Genomic DNA, 12,656 nt, shown 5'->3' on the forward strand with positions numbered 1-12,656 from the left:
CACTTGAATTAGACATGAGACCTTAAGATTTTATTTTCTCTAATTTAATAATTATATGCACTTAAGTAGAATTTCTCCCCTTTTAAGACACCAACTTGAGCTTTGAGCAATGTGTAGAGAGGGAATCAAGAAATAACAAAAGATGATCAATCTTAGAGGGTTGCTTAAGGGTTCTAGAGGCAAAAGTCATCCTCCCTCAAGGAGACACATGGAAAATGAAGCATATATGTTGGATAGACACTTCAGTACATTATATAAAGTTCAATATTGTTGCTAAAATGAGAGGTGTCCAGATTGAAAGAACCTAGATTCAAAGAACCAAGACTATGGTTATGGATCATGATTAAAAATCTAGGGAAAGTTCTAGAGAATGGATCCTAGATTTGACGAAAGATATGGACCAAAGATTCAGATCAAAAGGCTCATATCTGGAACAAATATACATCATGGATTTGAAATTTGAGATCTAAAAAGCATAGAATCAAGCTCTGAAGATATAAAATGACAAACTTAGTAGATTCATTATATAACCTATGTTTGATAGCAAAATGAGATGCAAGAAGTGAATGGATGATTTTGCCCTTGTTAAAGGGTCCTATGTGAGGGCTAAAAATGGAAAGCTTGTCCACATATATGATTTATGCAATTTAAACTTAGGAACATATGATCAAGTCCAATATGAACAAAAGCATTAAAAATTTAGTGTTGATTCCAAAGATTTGAGTTCAAATCAATTTAGAAGGAAGTGGAATTGAAGTCTAGTTAGAAGCAGTTCATAACTACTTTCTAATTAAAATGAACTGAATCTATAATGAATGAACGGATTAGCTTCTAAAGGAAATTGGAGTTGATCATGCTAGATACATTTATGAGTTCGAACTTAGTTCACTCTAGCTGAGTGGAGTTCATTTTCAGTTAAAACTAGAGATTTTGCATTGTAATTCAGCTTGAACTAAATTGAACTAATTCTAAGCCATTTGAGCTTGACAGAAGGTAGGCATGATAGTAATGCATTTGTGCATAGATCAACATGATGTAGTTGGGACTGGGTGTAGCTCAGCTAGATCTTAGGCAGGAGGGAGAGTGACATGATGCAAGATTCATGCACGCACTAAGCTAGAAATGCTGTTCTAGCATCTATAGTTTAAGTGAGCTAAAATCTGAGCTGTTCACTGAGATGGACTTGTTCAAAGTGAATTCGAAGCTCTATAGATCAAAGGTTCTAAAATTTAGCAATTGACTAAGTTTAGTATGTTGTGTTTACTTGGACAATTATCATGGTTTGGTTCCAGAGGAGTTCTAAGGTTTGGGGACACAAAGATCATTTGGCTCATTGACTAAGTTCTAAGGCTCTGGTCCTAAGTGTTTGGCACCCGAGCCGGGTAGATTCAATCAGCTCTAGGTGAAAGACTGCATATTTTCAAGATCAGTTTGATAACCAAAATATGTTTTGTCCCAATGAGGGGTAAAATGGAAATATGGAAAGTAAGAAAATTTGAGGTGTTAACACCTTCCATCTGCATAGGTTAGGTTAAAATCTACCTAAGACTAAAACAACAAATGAAAATGTCAATACTATTACAACTCTCCACATAATGCAATGCAAGCTACAAACATCTATAAATATGTAATGTTGCTCATTTATGTATTTTCATACTTATTCAAATATTGGATAATTCTTTAGGTTTAGTTTATTGCCTTTTGCTATCAGTGTTGAATTTTCTATTAAATATTTTTCAAGTATATTAGATATACACTGTCTGCGATAGGTGCATAATTCATTTATCTCTACTTCAACATATTGCAATGCTGATAACATAAGAGGCTTCACCCCTATCTTTCATAATGAGAAGTGAAAATGGTTTGATCTCTGCTAGCATCTTTATGTCATATGTTAAAATCAAATTATTTTTAATATGCAATGTCAAAATTATGAATTTGCTGCCCCTAACCTTAAGGTATGTGTATCAATCAATGTTATTTTCTGTAAACTCAAAATCATATTGATTTTGGAAAATTCAATATACCATTATTGTGAGGCTTATTTAAAATTATAGATTGATTTATTAATCTTGAAAACTAAATGATATGTATTGCTTTGAGAATATCCTTGTGGTTGTTCTTTTTATATTTATCCATCAAGATGATCAATTAATTCATTATGTCAAAAAAATTGACATTCAGTGACAGCAAAAGCCTCACTAAATGGCACCTACAGTGGTTTGTGTCACATATTATATTTTTGAAAGTCATGCACCTAAAGCCTTCACCACCAAAGTGTTTACGCATCATTGATGAACAATTAGTGACACGTTGGAAGTGTCATTACCAACAAACTCTATTACTAATTATTTGTATATATGAAAAAAAAAAGATATTGTGTTGGACTTTCTATGACCAACCTTTAAAGTAATTTCCTAAAAGTAGTTGATCTAAAGCATGTTCTTTAATAAATGTGCAACTAGTTTTGGAGTGTTACTAAAATTTGTACACTATCGCCTATCCTCCATATAGAAAGGTTATTTTCTTTAATGTTGACAAATGGATGGATGAGTTGATCGTGAGTGACATGTTGAATATTGAAAATCATGTGAGTTTAGTGAAGGATATTCAAGTTTGTAACAAGTTTGTTACATGTAAATGACCAACAAAGTGAAAATAAAACATTCAGTTTAATGTATATTCAAAAATTATCAAAAGATTTCGTTTTGTTCACATTTAAGTTAAGCTAACTTCTATAAAAGGTACACAAAAAGTTGACAGATATACTTGACCAATAAATCAACATGGTCACTAACTGTCATGAACAAAAAAAATGAGAGTGATTACTAGTGGGTATGCATTATTATCGTTGGATAGAAGTAGCAAATATTGAATGGGCACACAATTTATGTAGGGAAAGCTCATGTAGGAATCTTTAACTTATAGATACAAAAGATGATAAAGTAAAAATGTTAAATGAGCAAACAAGGGTGTGATTTTAATCAAGAAATGTTATCACCGGCAACACACCTCATACAATACCAATAGCCATGTGAATGAGATTGGTGTTAACTGATACAATTATATTGGCAACAAGTGCACTTGGAGATTCATTAAATTGCTCTGTAACGGTTGCCCCTTCTCCAGACTTATATCAAAAAGTTCAATGTAAAGAGTTGGTCGATGGGATTTGGTCAGAGTTAGATCTGAATAGGATCACTTATCATTCTGTTTGTGATCTTTGTACACAAAAGGTGACCATAGATGTAATAGTGTGTTATCGCTAAATGATTAGATCTGCATTTATTGACTCATTAGTTGCCCCTTAACTGCCAGTCCATCTCAAAATAGCTTTGTCACAACATTAATAGAGTAATCTACTGTTGTTTATGTAGAAAATTTATTGAGAAATCCTTGGATACAGCCTTGAAGAAAAAAGATGTACTTGCATCAGTTTCAAGAAATAGAGACAGGACCCATCATGTTGGAATGAGGATTAGTTGCTCCTCATGCCTTGACCAGGGTAACCAATCCAAGGTCCAAACTACAACGCTTAATACCTAAATGTTTAAGTGTTATGTGTCAAACCTAATGAACATCATGGAAGCAAATGCATATGCACATGAGCCTATAATTTGGAAGAGGAATTGGTTTTGAAAACTGAAGGGACCAAAAAACCCTTATCACCGTCGAGTCATGACATTGGACTTACACATACATGATGCATGCAAATTTGGGAAATTATTGAGAAATTTAACTGCCAATAAAGTTGGAGGTCAAATTGAAAAATGATTTTGAAAGAAAACTTGAAATTGTTCTTGGAAAGATGTTTAGAAAAATGTTTTAGAAATCATGGTGTGAACTTGTAAGTGTGCCTTAGAAGATGTCAAGGCATTAGACCATCCCTGTGCTATGGATGTAGACAACACGTATTTATGTTGTTTGTCTCTAAGAGGGTTGTCATGTGTGTGATAGCATTTGTGTTTGCCCAACAAGTGAAAACATCAAAATAGTGTGTGCAGGTGTGTGACAAACCATGCCATGCATGCTATCATGGAAAACAAAATATATGTGATGTGGTCCTAAACTAATGCATGAAATTAAAAAATTAAACAAATATTTTATGAGCAGAAGCAAAAACCTTGCAAATACACAATGCAAATGTGAGAAAACATGAAGTCTATGCAATTTGATGTCAGACCAACAACATTGAATCACTAGGGAGGTGGGATCGTATTTTGTGCATCACATTCCTGTCAAGCATGCTGACCTAATACCATAAAAGACACACTAACATAAGCTAACATATCTAATTGATGAACCTATGGACTCATATGTTGTTCATTGCAGCAAAAGGTCATGCCCTAGAAACCCTAGAAAAACTACACGAAATGATGGCACACCAAAATGGCCACCAAATGACTTCTGGACATGTCAAAGAAGCATACAAAATCAATGAATTTGAAAAACCCTATCCAAATGTAGTAGAAATAATTTCATGGATAGGTGTGAAAATTATAGTTAGTAGAAAACATAACAGTATGTTGCAGAAAACCACTCAAATTTTTAAGAAGAAAGAGACAGACCAACAACCTTAGAGTTCCATAAAATTGCTCAAACGGCATATAGAAATGTCTAACTAACACCTCAAAGTGATAAAATTGGAAAATGATGGTGGGAGGTTGACCTAATATGTCATCATAGTTATGCTAGAAAATTGTTTTTTATAGTGTGCAGAGACACACTTATGATCCAACGGGCAACTTATGGTCTAGTTGTAGTCGTTTAAATGTTTTAATTGAATAATTATCTATATAATCGTTGATTTAGCTAGGGAAAACTACTTTTCAGTGTTAGGATTATATGGTTACTTTGCAAAGTCATAGTAGGGTAGGTTGTTGGTTTATCTTCTCACTGCAATAGACAACCTAGTTGTTTTAAACTACGGCCTTAGATTGCTTGTTTTGATCTAGCATTCAGCTTTGTAATCATCATTTCTTGTGTTGTAGTTAGCTTACTGTAAGAATTAGTTAACAAAAACCCACTAGAAGCTTTCTAGATGACCGGTAGGCAAGCTATGCATAACTCTACTATTGGCTGTAAATTTGATAAGCTTACTGCATTCTTGTAACAATATGTTTGGGCTATGTATGCCAATCTTGCTCCTTGATGGGATTATACAGTAGTTTAGGCATTCTGACCTTATTTTACTCACATTCCTTCCCAATTAAGTTTTTAACCTTGAGCTAAAGAACTCTGGGTAGCACTCAATCTTTGCTAACTGGCATTTCAATATGTGTAATAAAATTCATATAACTAGTACAACTCCAATCGAATGCAAGGGACACAGAAGACATTAGCCTTGGGGTTGAGGCTAATTAGATAATCAAGCAATGCCATGCAAGTGAGTTTTAGTGAAGGTCAAGGATGGATTACTCAAAAGTTAATGATGAGACTAGGAAACTAAATTAAAATTAAGGTCCCTTAATCGCAACTAATATCCCATAGTCACCCAATTAATGATGGATTATGGAAGTTAATCCCAAGTTAATGATAGATTAACTTAGCTAAGCTTGGATTAACTTACACAAGTCGGTATTTAACTTAACTTAATGATCTAGTTAAAATGACTAGGGTTGACTAACTGGTGTGACATATTCCAAAGATCCTTAGTTGCACTCAGTATCAATCCAATATCAGTACACGGGCGTACGATCTGGATAGTCCTCAGAGCAAAGAATCCTAAGTACAAAGACATCCACCCACTATCTATGGAGATTACAATGCACACTCTCTAGATATGCAAGTGCTTGATCAGTCAAACCATACATGAGAAAAGGGGGAGTTGGAGATAGAGGGATAAACACACACGAAGAAGGAGTTTGCCGAAGAGGAAGAGTGGCATGTTATGGCTAGGCCATGGCCAAGGGTCATTGGTAGAATTTGGTCAGGGCCCAAGGTTGGCTAGGGAGCATGTGGTTCTCACTAACTATGGTCGGCTAGGACTCGATAATGCAGGATCAGGCTAGCTCAGGTTGAGCGACACCAATGGGGGTGTTAGCATGCTAGGGAGGCTCTGTCGAGACAGAGTCTGGCTTAGTGGAGCTCGATAAGGGCCACTATCAATCAGGTTAGACACAACTGTGGTTGGTGCAGGCCTGCTGTGATTCAGCAAAGGCCAACGTTGGTTGGGCCAGGTTCAATTGGAGCCATCCACTTCGGGTCAAGCTCGGCCAAGGTGAAGATGGGCTGGACATGATTCTATGGCAGTTGAAACTGGTTGGGTGAGCGTAAGCCAAGGCCAAGATGGGCTGGGAAAGACTCTGCCGTGGCCATGTTGGCTGGACTGGGCTCGGCCATAGTATGGACAGTCCTAGAGAGGATCTATAGCAGCCAGGGTAGGCAGGTCTGGCCTTGGCCAAGGCCAGGACAGTCTAGGCTCAACACGGCAGCACTGGGGTTGGCCAGACTGGGTTCGACCGAGGCCGAGATAGGCCAAGCAAGAGTCAGCAGTGGCCAGTGCTGGGTAGGTAGAGCTTAGCTGAGATCGGGTTAGGTTGGGCAACACTCTATAGCTGCTGACAACTTGCAAATTGGACTTGACCAAGGATGGTGTGGGCTAAGCATGGCTCGGCAACGGCTGATGCATATTGGACATGGGAGGCAACACAAGGCTTCAAGCAGCGAACTTGGTTGGTAGTTGTCATCATCATACGATTATGTCTGTATGTCTGTTTTGGATCATAGCTATGTTGTAGGGCTCGACAAGACCAATTTAACAGTGTATGCACGTAGCAATCCGATATGATCATGAGTTGTCAGTAAAAATTCAACTTCCATATGTTGGAGTGTAGGGAGTAGAGAACTATAGAAAGAGAGTGTGGTGGAGGGCATGCTGCAGTAGACCTCGGGTGGTAGGATATGTAACGCTTTTTGTTTTGGTAGGTCGAACTGGATCGGGTCCAAACCCAAACCCGATCTCCACACGCAAAAAGAAAGCCTGACGCAGCTTCTTCTTCCTCGTCTTCCTCTTTGTCTCCTTCATCGCTCTCTCAACTTGCGGGCATGAAGCAAGACGCGGTGAAAACCAAAGGCAGAGGGGTAGGGGGGCAATGAAGGTGAACGGCGGTGGCGGCAGTGCGTAAGTAAGCCCATTGGTCTCTCTCTTTGTCTCTTCCTTCTTTTTCTTCTTTCTTCTCCTCCTCCCTCTCTCGCTGTTTTTTGTCGCCTCTCCCCCTGTTCTAATTCTCCTCTGCCGAGTCCCCCTCTTCCTCCCATGCTCCTCACTCGCCCTCTCGTCTCCTTCCTCGCATGCCTTCTCTCCTACATTGTCTCCCTCCACCACTTTCTTGTCTCTCTGCCTGCATCTCCCTCTTTGCAGTTTCTGTCAGTGCCCTTCCTCTACCCACGCTCTCTCACTGCTCAAGCTCTCTTCCCGTCTCTCTTGTTTCCTCCACTCTCTCTCCTGCACGCTCTCCCCTCTTCCAAAATCCTCTTGGTCAGTCTCCCCTCTTCATCTGCACTCTTCCCTCACGTGTGTTGTCTCTCTCCCACTCCCCTCCTCTCGGGTTCACTCTCACTCAACTTCAGCTCCCTCACTGCCAAAGGCTCTATTCTTACGGCAGACCTTCCTCTTGATTTCTTTTTCACTCCTTTTCGTTATTTTTGTGGTTGTTGGATTGGATTTTAGTTTGGGGACGCATCATTCCCCTCATACCAGTGAGTTGAAGGCTTGGGAGGTGATAGCAATAGTTAATTTTAGCCATTTATGGATCACCTGAACACTTGAGGTGGTTGTCGGGAACACTATGACAGTTTGGACTCAAAGATATGGGTAAGCAAGGCCTAATTGAGCCTAAATTGTTTAATATTTTACGTTAACACAAGTATAATTATTGATGAAACATGCTAGACTTAAGATTGGAAGGTTTAGAATGCATAAATGTTGTATTTTGATGAAAGTCTAGGACTATTGTGGAGGGGTGATGATTCATATCTACAATTATCCTTTTAGCATGATTGGTTGATTTTCGAAGCCATTAGGAAGCATGGTAGAGATTTTGATATTGTGGAGAATGTGTAGGACCATTGTTGCGAGCATGTGGTGCACGCTATTGACGATGTGCATATTACATTGTTGGTTGGGAAAGAGTATGTAAGTTGGGAAGCTTAATTGTGGGGTTGACGCCTCGACTTGAAAAGCAATGGAGAAATGTATTATTGATTGGTGCAATCGAAAGCACAAAGCTTAAGTTATTTCGTCACAGGAAGAGACCTATTAGAGGGCCTTGTGGGTCAATACTACCCGTTGACACCCTCTTGAGGCGATGACCTATGTCTCAATGATTCTATTTTATACTTGTGTAGATTGTAAAGCAAAGCGAGTAGAGAACTTATCACTTGCTTATGTTTGCAGGTACACTGGGCACATCGAGTAGACCTTGATCAACAATATTTGAAGCTCGAGGCAATTTGGGTAATTTTGGATCCTATGACTGTGTTGTGATTGAGTGAATATATGCATGTGATTGGATTGTTATGAGATAAGTTTTGTTTTGTTTTGAAAATTACTACACAATTGCATTCTAGAAATGATAACTGCTTAGAACAGATGAGGTGGGGTATCGAGTAGACTATGTCCTCGACCCCAATTGTGCATTAGAAAGCATTCTAGAATAATAATTGCCTTTGACAGCTATGAGCCAATCACGGATCGCGACTACTCTCTATGGTTTTGCTAAGTTTTGAAAGATGTGATTGATGTGTATGACTAATATGAATGTTGTGATATGTTGCACATGTATTGTCATGGGCATAATGCAAATGAATGAAATTAATGGGTAATTGTACTCATAATGTTATGATGGTTTGGTAAGAATGTTAACTATATGTGTAGCCCTCGTGTGGAGGCAATTAGAGGTATGAGTGCACTCGTGAAGTGAACCAACCTCTTGAGCTAGCCAGTCATTTTGTGAATGTATTTTCATAATGATAAGTAAGAAAGAATAAGGGATGAGAGGTCAGTGGGTTGTGGCAATGTGCTTGGGAGTTGTCCCACCTTCACCACTGGTCTTGCCTGCTCAGAGCGTAGGTAGTGCAAAGCCACAGAATATCATTGTGTGATGTGCTTGGAGCGTTGGGCTCCTACCATCCCAACCTGGGTGTCTTATGGAAGGTTGAGCAACTCTCCTTGGAATGCACACATCCATGGATGATTACTTTTTCGCTGCAGCGTGAATGAACTCATATCATTTCCGGCCACCATGGGTGTTGTTTCCTGACTGTAGGTCACCCATGGTGTGCACGTGCCTGTGTTTGCACCCACAGGAACTGTCAATTCACTAAAGGTAATATAAATGAAAAGAATGTGGATGAAGTGAATGTGATTGTTAAATATGTTGTATGTGGCCATTGAGAGACCTTTACATGCCATGGTATATGTGCCTCATTACTACATGATAGTGGTTTGCTTTCATAATTGTTATATTCCAAATTTCAGCCCTTACCTTAGAGGGTTAGGCTGGTTTGTTGTCATACTGCGAAGGCTAAGCCTTCAGTGTTTTTTTTTTCAGGTTTTGACAGACCCATGGCAGCAGGTTGGTTAGATGGCTCTACTCACATCCTACTAGGGAGGTTTGGGGTCAATTGTAGTGTCAATGCGTCTTATTTTGGTCTTATTGATGTCTTGTTTTTGTTAGGCACCACTGTTGTGATTTGGGGCAATTTTTGTGATGTGTATTATTGAGAAATATGATGTCATTTTTGTATGAACTGGAATTATTATATAATGGAAGGTTTGTCCCATTGTTTTGACTTGCATAACTCCTTTCCTTTTAAATCGTTGTGTCGTTGCACCTCAATGTTTTATGTTTTAACAAAAAAAAAAGTTATTTGATGATTAAAGGGTTGGAGTGTGACAGGATAGGTGGTGGAGGTCATCAGGGCCAAGAGCCAAGCTAAAATTTTTCATAAGGGGGGTCAAATTAAAGTTTCTAAATTTTAATTACGGTCAAAATATCATTTTTCAAAATTTTTATATAAAACAAATGAATTTTTTTAAAATTTACATGTAAATTTTAAAAAAAATTGAGGTGGGCCAGGGCCCATGTGGGCCTACCCTGGCATTGCCCCAAGTTCAGGGCCACTATTGGTGGTGTAGGGTGGCAACATAGTATCAGAGTGATGGCAGCACAGCGGTGCGGTAGGCAAGAGAAAGAAGGAGAGAGAGGGATAAGTGTGGTGCAGCTGAGATGGTGTCTAGTGGCAGCAAGGTAACAACAACTAGTGGTAATGAACTAGGGTTGACGACAAGCAGGGGCCGATGGTGGGAGATGTGGTGGTGTCGGTGGTGGCTAGCGCCACGTCTGGATGCTAGCAGAGCAGCCGCAAGGAAGGCAAAGAGATGGATGTGTGTGTGAGAGAGAGAGAGAGAGAGTTGGTTGGTGTACCTTAGTGTCCTACTAGAAATGGTGGAGAAGCGTTTGTGTTGGCTGGAGCTGCGGTGGTGGTGATACCTACTCAAGGAGAGGTCGCTAGTGGTGAGATGACTGTGGGTAGCAGCGGTGTAGTGTCTATCAGTTTCTAGAGCGAGATGTTGTTTGCCACAGGATTGGCACCTCTTAGTAGGATAGCTGCTCATGGGTGGTAGACGTGCTATCGAAGACCAACAGCAGCAGCGGCAGTGGCTGGACACCAGTGGCGGTCATCAGTTTCAGGTGAAACACACAATCAAACGGTCTAGAACAAGAACAATATTTCATTAATACATGAGTAATGTTCCTAAACACACATTAAAGAATAGAAGGAAAGTGGAGGGTGTCGTGTTGACGTGGCACTAAGACGGAGCTGAGCTGGAGATGATGTGATGCTAGCTTGGTGTTGACCGGTGATGTGACAAGTTCCATGGAAGCACCCATTCTGACTGGGTGTAGAGCTGCAGCCGACCCAAACTAGAGAGATTTGAAATTCAAATCTTGTCTAGTGATTAGGCCAAGGATAGAGGGATGGATGGAGGAGCTGGTTGCATGTGACGTATGTAGGTTGGCTGGTGACATCCAAGAATGTTGGTTGGGTGATGAGCTAAGGCCAGGATTGATTATGTGGACCAGAAGAAGCACATGGAAGGGTGCCCATGTTGAGTCGGCAATCTCTGGCTGCAGCGGCGATGCAAGAGGACTTGGCAAACATGTAGGGCCTATGAGTGGCCCTGGTGGTGTCGACTAGAACAAGCCCCAGGAAGGCCATTGGCCAGGGTAGCGTCCCAGCCTACTAGTTGGTCCAGCATGGTAGAGGTGCCCAAGTCCTCTTGCCCAGCTGGCTGGTCAATGGTGGCATGCGTGGCTGGCGTTGACTGAGTAGACCCAAGCTCGCCAATAGGTGGGGTGGCAACATGGGCTAAAGACTTGTCCAACATGGCAGTGGTTGACCTATCGCTGGGGTAGGTTGGTGCAAGGAGGTAGGTGGCGAGTTGTAGTTTAGCTGGGTGGTAAGATGGCCTCCTGAATGGTCCACCATGGTGGAGAGAGAGAGAGGTGCAGGTTGAGGTGGAGCATCCTGTCCATGTGTGGCATGGCATGCTGGGAGCTCTTAGTGGCATGCAAGAACTTCAGTTGGCACAACATGGAGCTATCTTGGCCACATCAAGGTTGTTCATTGGGTAGAGTGGCATCCCACACGGTAGCTGGTCTAGCATGGTGGCTCCTTATCTCGTCCAGTCAACTGGTCTAGCCTAGGTGGATGGTGCTGGGAGGCTCGGGCATCATATGGGCCAACTAACTGGTCCTCAGTGGTAAGCATGATGAAGCCGGTCTACAGTTGTTGCTCGCCCAAGGTGGGTGGTGTATTAAGAGAAGGTAAGCTGCACTCTAAACATGCTAGCTGGTCCAGGGTTGCTGGCTAGGCCTCGCTCACTAGCTGCAGGAGCTGATCAGATTGAGGCAGCTCCTTTGATATGGCTATCTATAACTGTGGGCATGGTTGAAGCATACATGACCATGTGCAATGCAAGCTGATCTGATGAGTGTCTGGGTTGTTGTGCATGGGCCCACATCATTAACCTCAGTCAGACCCAACACAGTGCTGCCATAGGAATGGTGACACCCAAGCCTGAGTGGGATGCACCCACCCATGTCCAAATTATATATATATATATATATATATATATATATATATATATATATATATATATATATATATATATATATATATATATATATATATATATATATATATATATATATATATATATATATATATATATATATATATATATATGTGTGTGTGTGTGTGTGTGTGTGTGTGTATAAAGTTGTGCCACCCCATTTGGGCGGCACCCCCATGCTTTCTTAGTAAAAAAAGAAGAAAGGAGAAGAGGCGAAGGACAAGGAAAGGATGAAAGAAGAGAAAATCAAACAAGGAGGTACAAATGTATGTGCAAAATTGCAGGAATGTAGGTAATCAAGGTGCAGGAGCTAGGCTTCCATTTTAATAGGCATGTTTTGATTTTATCATTTTTCATAGGTAAAAATAGGGTTTTTCTCGATTTAAGCCCTTCAAAAGCAAATTTTACTTGTGCAACATGTGAACCGGTTTTTGTATATTGATGCATCTCATATGCATCTTGAAAATTGGAATATGTATAGTTGAGATTTCATTAGTTTTGGGATCAATAGTAG

The 12,656-nt window shown here is 40.2% G+C and overlaps 1 long non-coding RNA gene across 1 annotated transcript in view; it reads left to right on the plus strand.

The window, feature by feature from the left end:
- LOC116265447 (uncharacterized) overlaps window positions 1-9,734 on the plus strand; it is a 29,735-nt gene extending 20,001 nt beyond the window's left edge. The window contains exon 3 of the long non-coding RNA XR_004175033.2: window positions 9,555-9,734. This is a non-coding gene — a long non-coding RNA (uncharacterized LOC116265447). The remainder of the gene's footprint in view (window positions 1-9,554) is intronic.
- The last annotated feature ends 2,922 nt before the right edge of the window (window positions 9,735-12,656 follow it).

The sequence above is a fragment of the Nymphaea colorata genome, chromosome 12 (genome assembly GCF_008831285.2).
Source record: "Nymphaea colorata isolate Beijing-Zhang1983 chromosome 12, ASM883128v2, whole genome shotgun sequence".
In the NCBI taxonomy this organism is placed as follows: Eukaryota; Viridiplantae; Streptophyta; class Magnoliopsida; order Nymphaeales; family Nymphaeaceae; genus Nymphaea; species Nymphaea colorata.